This window comes from Hylobates moloch, unplaced genomic scaffold, assembly GCF_009828535.3.
Source record: "Hylobates moloch isolate HMO894 unplaced genomic scaffold, HMol_V3 SCAFFOLD_16, whole genome shotgun sequence".
Lineage (NCBI taxonomy): Eukaryota > Metazoa > Chordata > Mammalia > Primates > Hylobatidae > Hylobates > Hylobates moloch.
The window spans coordinates 57,809,733-57,821,934 of record NW_026652291.1 but is presented as its reverse complement, the minus strand read 5'-3'; the positions used below and the strand labels follow the sequence as shown (position 1 = coordinate 57,821,934).

The following is a 12,202-nucleotide window of genomic DNA, read 5'->3' as shown; positions in this document are numbered from 1 at the left end:
GGTGGGATTACAGGTGTGAGACACCGCGCCTGGCCTATATGGATTTATTCTTTTTCATCTGACATAGATATGATCCTCCTCCCATAATTGCTGCTGTATATGTATCTCAGGGCTTTTTGTTTACATTGGGACTTGTAGGAGTCTGTTAGCTGGGATGACAGGTGTGAGCCACCACATCCGGCCAAAAAAAAAAAAAAAAAATCTGAAGGCAATTTCTGTGGGCTGAAATGTTGAGGTTAGGGAATACAGCCTAGCACTCTGCTGGGGAGCTCTGGGCATCATTTCTCGGGTTTGTTGGATGCAAGATGGGAGCCCCAGCTGCAGCAATGGTGGGAATGCACCTGTTTCCACTTTGCTGCTGCTGCTTTTCCCCCTGGGGAGTTAACAAGTGCCAGGCTGGAGGGAAGCAAATCAACGTTTGCGCTTGATTCCTCAAAGTAAGGTCTTATGAAAGGGTTAAGTAAAAGTAGAAGTGTTTTCAGTACCAGTTTCCAGCAGACCTGACTGCATTTAAAGCCATTGTTTTCTCTTTTTATTCTATTTAATCTGAAAAATAACAAAGATGTGATAAATGCTGTTGAATAAGGTCTTATTTAATAGGAAGGACCTGTAATATTTATTTTCTTCTGCTTTTGTAAGCCTAGAAATACTCACATATGTGGGGTGGTTGTGATTTTAGAATTTTCTGCTGCATCAGGAAAACTAATACTACGAAGCGATTGCATAGGGATGACGTGAGAAATGCATTGTGAAGCTCTGGTTTTTGGTGGTGGTAGAGGTTGGGGCGAGGGTGAGGGTAGAGTTGACCCTGGAGACATAACTGACATTGTTAGTTGATGCAGAAACCCAAACAGTGGCCAGCCATCAAGGGACTCAGAGAAATCTGGGAGAACCAACGTAGAAACAAGCCAATGTGCTCAGAAGGGATTATACTGTCTACCCAATTTGTGAAAATAGTGAATAGAGAGATACTATCTTCTAACAATTGACATTTTCATGAACTGTAAGATAGAAAATGTGATAGATACAAACAGACAATGAAATTTCCAATAGTGTTAAGGAAATAAAACTCATGAATGGCATCCATTTCAAGGATTGCTGGCTCGGCCGGAAAGAGAGAAAGCAGAGCGGTCATTCCAATTGCTTTTTTTTTTTCTTTAAACTCCAAATCTCAACACAGATCTTATCCCACCTGAATAAATAGATTTTTTAAAACGTTTAAAAATTCGCTATTTATTTTAAGCATTTTACACACCATTCAGGGAATTCAAGCAGATGACCACCCTCAAGTGGGTAATAGCTGCTACACCATCAAGGCACCAGAGCTAAGACTGCACCCCCAATCCTGTGAAAGAGGAGGGAGGGAGGCTGGTTCCTAAGCCTGGCTGATCATTAGCACTCACTGGCCAGCTTATTAAAAATGCAGATTCTCGGCTGGATGCGGTAGCTCACGCCCAGCACTTTGGGAGGCCGAGGCGGGCAGATCACAATCACAAGGTCAGGAGTTCAAGACCAGCCTGGCCAATATGGTTAAACCCCGTCTCTACTAAAAATACAAAGATTAGCCAGGCACAGTGGTGGGCGCCTGTAGTCCCAGCTAACTGAGAGGCTGAGGCAGGAGAATCGTTTGAACCCAGGAAGCAGAGGTTGCAGTGAGCCAAGATTGCACCACTGCACTCTAGCCTGGGCGACAGAGCAAGACTACGTCTCAAAAAAAAAAAAAAAAATGCAGATTCTTGCCACCCAACCCTGATCTACTGACTCAAAAGCTCAAGAAACGGAGCCTGGTATCTTTATCCCCAGCCCTCACCACAACACTAGAGCCTTGTAACTATTTTGAGTTAACTGCAAAATGGCTGCTGGAAGTTTCCTCTCATTGTTGTCTTTCCTCCTGCAGAATGCTACGTGATTATCACGAGCTAAGTCTGTTTCCCCAACTCCCTGCACCTCCCATCTCTTCTGTGTGCCCCAGAATCTCCCAGAGTGCGACGGCCCTGAAGGACAATGTCTGTGATCCCAGCTCAGGCACTTCACTAGGTGGGTGCTCTCCCATCCCAGAATGTGCTTCCTCAACTGGATAGTGGGATCATGGAGCCTGTCTCTCAGAATGGTCATTAGGATTCAATGATCAGCTTAGCTGGTGAGTTCCACCCACCCTCCTGGGGCAGGGGTCCCCAACCCCCAAGCCACAGACTGGTACTATGGCCTGTTCATGGACTGTTAGGAACTGGGCCGCACAGCAGGAGGTGAGTGGCGGGCAAGCGAGAGAAGCTTCACCTGGATTTCCAGTGGCTCCTCATGGCTCGCATTATGGCCTGAGCTCCGCCTCCTATCAGATCAGTGGCAGCATTAAATACTCAGAGGAGTGTGAACCCTACTGTAAATTATGCATGCGAGGGATCTAGGTTGCAGCGCTCCTTATGAGAATCTAATGTTTGATGATCTGAAGTGGAGCTGAGGCAGTGATGCTGGCAGTGATTAACGTTAGCAGAGAGGTTTGACTGCAAAGAGACCATAATAAATCAATTGCTTGCAGATTCATATCAAAACCCTGTCAGTGAGTGACAAGGGGTGATTAAGCTGCATTTGGTGGCAGGCCTTATCACGGCAAGTGAGTTGATGTAGTTCAATTGTACAGCTGCATCCGGTGGCCTTAAAAGTATGTTTGAGGCCAGGCATGGTATCTCATGCCTGGGATCTCAGCACTTTGGGAGGCTGAGGTGGGCAGATCACAAGGTCAGGAGTTCAAGACCAGCCTGATAAACATCGTGAAACCCCGTCTCTACTAAAAATACAAAAACTAGCTGGGTGTGGTGGTGCGCACCTGTAACCCCAACTACTCAGGAGACTGAGGCAGGAGAACTGCTTGAACCTGGGAAGGCAGAGGTTGCAGCACCACTGCACTCCAGCCTAGGTGACAGAATGAGACTCCATCTCAAAAAAAAAAAAAAAAAAGTATGTTTGAGGCAACTTCAAATCTCCACAGGTTCCCACTGATTCTACATTATGGTGAGCTGTAGAACTATTTCATTATATATTACCATGTAGTAATAGAAATAAAGTGTGTAATAAATGTAATGTGCTTTCATCATCCCAAAAGCCTCCCCCTGCCTCCATCCGTGGAAAAACTGTCTTCCACAAAACCAATCCCTGGTGCCCAAAAGGTTGAAGACCACTGTCCTAGGGAATTGTAGCCTTTCTTGCCTCTTTTAAGTCATTTTCATTTTTTAAGGGTAGTATAATTTAACCTACAAAACACTATGCTAAAAATAACTTTTAAAATAATTTTACTCCATTTTGCTATCATCTGTGCTATCCCAGTACAAATATTTCGGCCAAGTGGCAATCATATTTAGTAAAAAAGTGTGGGGCTGGGGGGAGCCTCAACACAGTCACCCTAGAGAAAACAAATGCTTCAATTTTGGTAACACTGATAGCTATCTCTCTTGTACATTCAGAGTTTGAGATTATGAGATGAAATTAATTACAAACACAAATGTTAGGTCAGTCTCTGAGAAGTGCAATTACAGAAACATACTAATACATAAAATGCAAACACCTTCAACCGTTATTCTCAATTAATTTGGAGAAGAGTTAAATTTATTTACCACATATACTAATGGGCAATATCGCTATTTCCAAGAAGTTCCCTGGTATGTGTAAAGCTGACTTCAGGAATTTTTTTTTAAGTCTTGACATTTAATTTTTGAAGTACTGTTTCCAGGTTTTCCACTAGGTGTCAGCTAAGGACCACCATTGAATTAAAAGAATGGACGGCAGCTGGGAGGCTGTAACTAATCAGTTTCCCACAAGTGTGTTGATATTATTAGACTGGTGATACATTTCTTGATGTTTAAAATTTCCCACTATGCATTTATTTCATAGAAATAATAGAAATACATTTTGAAAACTTTAGGAAAATAAGAATCTCGAGGAAAGACGTGGAAAGTTCACTTTAATAATAATCCTGCTTAAATAAAAAAGTATGATTATAATGAATAAAGTATATTAAACAACCGTGTTTGAGGCTGCGTGTGGTGGCTTGTGCCTGTAATCCTAGCACTTTGGGACGCTGAGGTGGGTGGATCACTTGAGGCCGGCAGTTTGAGACCAACCTGGCCAACATGGTGAACCCTCATCTCTACTAAAAATACAAAAATTAGCCAGGTGTGGTGGTGCGTGCCTGTAGTCCCAGCTACTCGGGTGGCTGAGGCACAAGAATACTTGAATCCAGAAGGCAGAGGTTGCAGTGTGCGTTTTCTTGTATGGAAATTGCGCCACTGCACTCCAGCCTGGGTGAGAGTGAGACCCTGTCTCAAAACAAAACAAAAGTGTTTTTATTGCCAGTGGGAATAATGTGGTTAGGATGCTCTTTGGAGCCAGATAGACCTGGGTTTGAAACCAGGCTTGGTCATGTACTAGTTATATAAACTTGGGCAGTTTAATGTCTCTCAGCCTCTGTTTTTATTTTTTTAACTACTTTAAACTTCATATGGAACCAAATAAGAGCCCGCATCACCAAGTCAATCCTAAGCCAAAAGAACAAAGCTGGAGGCATCATGCTACCTGACTTCAAACTATACTACAAGGCTACAGTAACCAAAACAGCATGGTACTGGTACCACAACAGAGACATAGATCAATGGAACAGAACAGAGCCCTCAGAAATAATGCCGCATATCTACAACTATCTGATCTTTGACAAACCTGACAAAAACAAGCAAAGGAAAAGGATTCCCTATTTAATAAATGGTGCTGGGAAAACTGGCTAGCCATATGTAGAAAGCTGAAACTGGATCCCTTCCTTACACCTTATACAAAAATTAATTCAGGATGGATTAAAGACTTACATGTTAGACCTAAAACCATAAAAACCCTAGAAGAAAACCTAGGCAATACCACTCAGGACATAGGCATGGGCAAGGACTTCATGTCTAAAACACCAAAAGCAATGGCAACAAAAGCCAAAATTGACAAATGGGATCTAACTAAACTAAAGAGCTTCTGCACAGCAAAATAAACTACCATCAGAGTGAACAGGCAGCCTACAGAATGGGAGAAAATTTTCCCAACCTACTCATGTGACAAAGGGCTAATATCCAGAATCTACAATGAACTCAAACAAATTTACAAGAAAAAAACAAACAACCCCATCAAAAAGTGGGCAAAGGATATGAACAGACACTTCTCAAAAGAAGACATTTATGCAGCCAAAAAACACATGAAAAAATGCTCATCATCACTGGCCATCAGAGAAATGCAAATCAAAACCACAGTGAGATACCATCTCACACCAGTTAGAATGGCCATCATTAAAAAGTCAGGAAACAACAGGTGCTGGAGAGGATGTGGAGAAATAGGAACACTTTTACACTGTTGCTGGGACTGTAAACTAGTTCAACCATTGTGGAAGTCAGTGTTGTGTTTCCTCAGGGATCTAGAACTAGAAATACCATTTGACCCAGCCATCCCATTACTGGGTATATACCCAAAGGATTATAAATCATGCTGCTATAAAGACACATGCCCACGTATGTTTATTGTGGCACTATTCACAATAGTAAAGACTTGGAACCAACCCAAATGCCCATCAATGATAGACTGGATTAAGAAAATGTGGCACATATACATTATGGAATACTACACAGCCATAAAAAAGGATGAGTTCATGTCTTTTGTAGGGACGTGGATGAAGCTGGAAACCATCATTCTCAGCAAACTATCTCAAGGACAAAAAACCAAACACCGCATGTTCTCACTCAAAGGTGGGAATTGAACAATGAGAACACTTGGATAGAGGAAGTGGAACATTGCACACCGGAGCCTGTTGTTGGGTGGGGGAAGGCAGGAAGGATAGCATTAAGAGATATACCTAATGTAAATGATGAGTTAATGGGTGCAGCACACCAGCATGGCACACGTATACATATGTAAGAAACCTGCACATTGTGCACATGTATCCTAGAACTTAAAGTAAAATAAAATATATATAAATATATTTTTAAAATCAAAAAAAAGGAAAGAAATGAAAAAAACTGCTATTTTCAAATTATCTGCTCTACTTTACAGTTTTCAAACTTAGGTATGAATCTCTGGACAACATATAGTTTCATTTTACCTAACTGACGTGTGTTTTTGAAGTGTATTTCCTTTCATTATAATATAACAACTAATTGTAATACAATAAAATACGTTATATATGAAACAATAAGTGACTATTATGGTATAACTTTTAAGTAAAATAATTGTTTTTTGTATTATTGGTCAAATTTATTCAGAAACATCACCACATCTACAGAAAAAGCTAATTTACTAGGCAATTTATTATTCTGTAATAGTAGTTGAGGTCGTTTTTCTTCATTCAGATAAAAAACATTAAGTCACAAAATTTTAATACTTCTAAGCAGCAAAATTCTGTGTGGTAGGGCAAGTCAGAATATTTATCTTGTTTTCTAGAAACACTTCTGTAGCTGATGGTGGTTAAATACATGAGAACAAATGAAATTCATCATTAACACATCTTATTTTATTGTAATTACAGATAAGATATTGAAATATTTCTGCAAAGCACTTGATGAATAATAGATTGAATAATCAAAGCTTACATTTGAATGAGCTTTGCAAATTTGCCTAAAATATTTTTTGATCCCCATACATATTAACACATCTTAGTAGATCCCACTCTAGATTGTAATGAATTAGTGTTTTCTCAACTACTTCGAAAATATTTTTTTCTGTAGTTGTTCCCAGATTATTCATAGAGGTTCATTTCTAATTCACTTTTAACTTTGGATTAACTCTTTGGATATACAGCAATTGAGAAGTTATCAGAAATATTTGCCAGTTTATTAAAAGCCAAAGCAAACAACTTGAAATTGTTTACCTTAATTTTACCAGATTATTGATATTGTCCCAAACATTCTATAAAATAAAAAAAAATTCCTGCCATGACTCTCATTGGAAGGCTCATAGTCCTTAAAGATTTATTTTCTCTGGCTTTTCTAAGCTACCATGATTTAATTAAGCATCTGTCAACAACTTCCTGACTTGGCTAACAACTCAGGCACTTAGAATACTGTTTTGGTTACATTTCCTTTTTATTTATGTATTTGTTTATTATACTTTAATTTCTAGGGTACATGTGCACAACATGCAGGTTACATATGTATACACGTGCCATGTTGGTGTGCTGAACCCAATAACTCGTCATTTACATTGGGTATATCTCCTAATGCTTTCCCTCCCTCCTCCCCCCACCCCACAACAGGCCCCAGTATGTGATATTCCCCTTCCTGTGTCCAAGTGTTCTCATTGTTCAATTCCCACCTAGGAGTGAGAACATGCGGTGTTTGGCTTTTTGTCCTTGCGATAGTTTGCTGAGAATGATGGTTTCCAGCTTCATCCATGTCCCTACAAAGGACATGAACTCATCCTTTTTTATGGCTGCATAGTATTCCATGGTGTATATGTGCCACATTTTCTTAATCCAGTCTATCACTGATGGGCATTTGGGTTGGTTCCAAGTCTCTGCTATTGTGAATAGTGCCGCAATAAACGTAAGTGTGCGTGTGCCTTTATAGCAGCATGATTTATAATCCTTTGGGTATACACCCAGTAATGGGATGGCTGGGTCAAATGGTATTTCTAGTTCTAGATCTTTGAGCAATCGTCACACTGTCTTCCACAATGGTTAAACTAGTTTACAGTCCCACCAACAGTGTAAAAGTGTTCCTATTTCTCCACATCCCCTCCAGCACCTGGAAATTCGTAGATATTTCATTTTTACTTTTATAATACTTCAACTGTTGTTTTTGTGTCAGTTGAGAATACAGTATAACGGATGCTTAGTCTGGTAATAACATATATTGTATTCTTTTAGTACAGATATAGTGATATTGCATAATCAACGCAAAGGTTTGTTATAGAATTCACTGATAAAATAATACTCTTATTTGCCCTAAGAGTGTGAGATTCATAGTCCGTATCTCTCTCTCACTCTCTCTTTTTATGGCATGATGATTATAAATCAGTAATATTTTTGTCAATTAGTCAATTTAGTCAGGTATAAAGGAATGCCTGATGTTGGGTAATTTACCAAAGAGGTTTATTTGGCTCACAGATGTGCAGCCTCTACAAGGGGCATGGCATCAGAACCTATTTCTCATGAGTGGTTTCCAGAAGTTACTCATGACTGAAAGTGAAGAGAGAGAAAGCACGTCATATGGCAAGAGGGGAACAGAGGGGGATGAGAGGTTTCAGACAGTTTGTAACAACCAGATCTCATGAGAACTCATTCAATCCCACAGGAATGGCAACAAGCAATTCATGAAGGATCTGCCTCCTATGACCAAAACCTCTCCTACCGGGCCCATTCTCCAACATAGGAAATTATATTTCATTACTTTACATTACATTTCAACATGAGATTTGGAAGGGACAAATATCCAAGCTATAGTAAGTAACAAACAGAAAATAATGGTATGGTGATATGCATAGTACAATAACATTACTCAGTTATAATTACATTACTGATACATGTAATGTGCTGATCAGCAACACAAAGTAGTAAGAGTGTCATATATGGTCCCTGTCACAGGATTTAACGCTGCTTTTGTAATACAGATGTAGCTATAAACAACACATGAATTAATGAACATGGTTGGGTTCTTAGGAAGATATTTTTGATCACTGGAATTTGTAGTTCGTATAATTTTCACAAATAACACAATATTATTAAATTATTTTTAACCATTTATGGTATCTATAAACTATATTTGCTCATGAGCTATGGAACAACAGATGATGTGGACAGTTTTAGCCAGCAGGCCTTAGTTTGCCGAGCCCTACTTGTACTTAAAGTAGGTTCTTGTATATAGCCCATAGTTGGGTTATTTCTCTATTTTTCAACTTGACAAACTCTATCTTAATTAGTTTATACCAATTATACGTAATGAAATCATTTAAATGTTTAAAGGAGGATCTAAATCTTGTCAATTGTTTTCTATTTTTTCTGCCCTTTTTTTGTTTTATTCTTGCTATTTTACCACTTTTTCTGCTTCATTTTGAGCTAATTGTCCTCTAAAATTCCATTTTATCTCAGCAATTGTTTACATTATTTACAACAATTTTAAAATATATTAATTTTCCTATAATTTGTAACATACGAATTTAGTCTGTTTTGTAATAGATATATACGACTACATATATAGCAGAATGACTTTTGAGTAATATGTATGCAATTCTTCTCTCATCTTTTGTACTAGTTTGCCATATATTTTCTTTGATAAATTTTGTAAACTTGAAACACATTGCTACCATATTTTTCTTCAGTGAGATAAAAATCTTATATAACCTTTAAATATTTATATAATCTTTTATAACCATAGACAAAACTATGTCTTTTATATTTATCTCCTTTTTAGCCACTTATGAAGATCTTTATTTCCTTGAGTAGATTCACGTGTCTGTTTGATATCAATATTCTTCTGGCTAAAGAGTTTCCTCCAATATTTCTTGTATTTTCCATTACTGTGTTGCAATTTTTCTTTTGCTTACACATTTTATACACACACCTTTTTCAACTCGTTTTTAATACATTCACATAGTTACTTTAAATTTCTCTTCTCATAGTTCAAATATCTAGGATGTTATCTGAATCTGCATCTGTTATTAATTTGTTTCTTGCCAGTGACTTTTGGGTAGAGATCTCATATAAGCCTTAATTCTCTTTTAGAAATACACATGCAATTCTGAGGAACTGCATCAATCCCACAAGAATGACACAAAGCAATTCATGAAGGATCCACCTCCTATGACCAAAACATCTCCTACCAGGCCCATCCTCTAACATAGGGGATTATATTTCATTACATTTCAACATGTGATTTGGAAGGGACATTCAAACTATATTAACAAACAAAAAATAATGGTATGGTGATATGCATAGTACAAAAAATATCACTGAGTTATAACTACATTACTGATATATGTAATGTGCTGAGCAGCAATACAAAGTAATGAGTACCATATATTGTCTCTGGAATTCTCAGGAATTGCATATGAGTTCCTCAGGAAATGGTGTATATGTATTTGAAGGATTTTGTGCCATCCAGCAGTGCCCCCTTTTGGGGTATATTTCCACTGCTATGTAATCAGTCCATGGGGCTGCATTTATAGAAAGCAAACTAACCCATCACATTTTCAGTGATCAAGCAAGAAAATAAAGAGGAAGGGATACAAGTGGAATAAGCCATCTGACCAGAGAAAACCATTAGGAAGAAAAAGATAGTTATCATTACTAAAGTACCAAAAGATAGGTTGAAATATGAGAACTTCAATGTATCTTTAAAACCTGGACTAATATTTTTCCATGGCAGTGAACATTTTTCTCTAAAGAAATACACTTAAATGTGGCCCTTGAACTACTAAATTCAAACCATATTGTTTCTCCTGAATCAAACTAATTTTGCTTTTCAGTACCGTAATAAAAACAACCACCTTGACTTCAAATACAGCCTTAAAGCAGCAGAGTTGTATAAATCTTATTCATGTAAACGATCTTCTAATATCACGTCTGATTTAGAAAATGAGTTAATAATCAGAACCCTATTAAAATATACCTTACAATGTATATAAAATGTACCTTACAAATTTATGCTTCATAATAACTGTGATTTTTAAAAATATTCACGTGGAATAGTTCCAGATTATCCGTCTGCATTTCCAGTTTATTCAATGAAGGATAACAGTGCCGGAATTGTTGGGTAAGAATAATGATACGTGAATTCATGAGCAGTGGTTGGACTACACTTGGTATGAAATAATGATGGTGGATGCCCCTTCATACAAATATCTGGCTGCCAATGCATATAGCTAAAAATAAAACTTTGGAGTCAAACTTTCTAGAAGTAAAGCACACAGAACATTATTTTTATGAATTACAGAATAGAATGAGTTGACAGGATCATCATTTGAAATGACTACTTCCTACAGGTATCAAAAACTATGTCATCAGCTGAAAGGAATCATAAGTTGCCAGTTTCTAATAACAGAATTCTACTAAATACTGTAAGGATTTCATGAAGTTTATAGCTTTAAGTAGGAAAGAAAAGAGATTAATGCCTATAATTAAAACAAAAACCATCTTTAAAAAGATTTATAGAAACAGCTTTGCCATTACTCTGTCATAATCGAGAATTTCTATTTTATATCTGGAAATGTAGGTAATGAAAAAAATAAAAAAAATCTGTCAAGTTAAACTAGTTGTTTCTTATTTTGATCATCTCTACGACTAGACTTCAGTGCCCAGTAATTAGTTGATTATGTGGTTTTATATATGATAAAGCCTCACAGCAGGAAAATTAAGTCTCCAGATGTGTTCACCAGGGTGCCACCTCAGAGTTTAGCTTCTGTTTTAGTGTTTGCGGTTTTAGAAAACTGTTGCTGCTCTTTTCCCAATAATTTTTGATTCAATAATATGATTGTCTCCAAAAATACCGTTGAAATATATACCTGATTTATAGCTTACGAAACACTTTGTTTAAAGTCTACCCATTAGGGAAGAAAATGCATTATTTTTAAAAGCTCACTAACCACAGTACAAGTGAGAACACATACAGCAATTAAAATAGATGTTTAGTGCACAGTGCACCTGTAAGTAGGAAAAAATTTTAAGCCTATTCTTATGCGTTTTTGGTATGCTAACAATGAGATTCACATTAAATTACCTAATTTTTATTCATGCATGCCTAGGTGGAAACAGGACTTGAATTAATTGTCCGTGTGTTTTCTATTGGCTCTAAAAGAAAAATTCCTTACAAATTGGTCCCCAAAGAGTCAAAACAACTATTATAACACCATAATTACAATTCACTGGAATATACCATATACAGGAGTATTTTTTTTTAGTACAAGAAACACTTCCTGGTTGAGTCTACTACTGGCCCCTTAGTCTTACTGCCTTATTAAATTTTACTCTGAATGAGTTCAAGACTTGAAAAGTTTTTATAATTTTTTTTATCATTTTTTAAAAACGTATGTTAACTTTAAAGTTAATACTTTATTTTAGAATATTCAAATGTAACATAAACATAGATTTTAGGAAAGTATCTCCAGGATATCATCAAATGAATGTAATTAAAATAATCTTCTCTTGAGCTTTCTAAAACTACATGACTATAAGTCACATGTACTTGAAGATGAT

General features: G+C 37.3%; 1 long non-coding RNA gene across 1 annotated transcript in view; it reads right to left on the bottom strand.

The window, feature by feature from the left end:
* Window positions 1–1,086: 1,086 nt before the first annotated feature.
* The window catches only part of LOC116485108 (uncharacterized), a 34,135-nt gene continuing 23,019 nt past the window's right edge, over window positions 1,087–12,202 (bottom strand). Inside the window, exon 6 of the long non-coding RNA XR_004252754.2 lies at window positions 1,087–1,192. This is a non-coding gene — a long non-coding RNA (uncharacterized LOC116485108). The remainder of the gene's footprint in view (window positions 1,193–12,202) is intronic.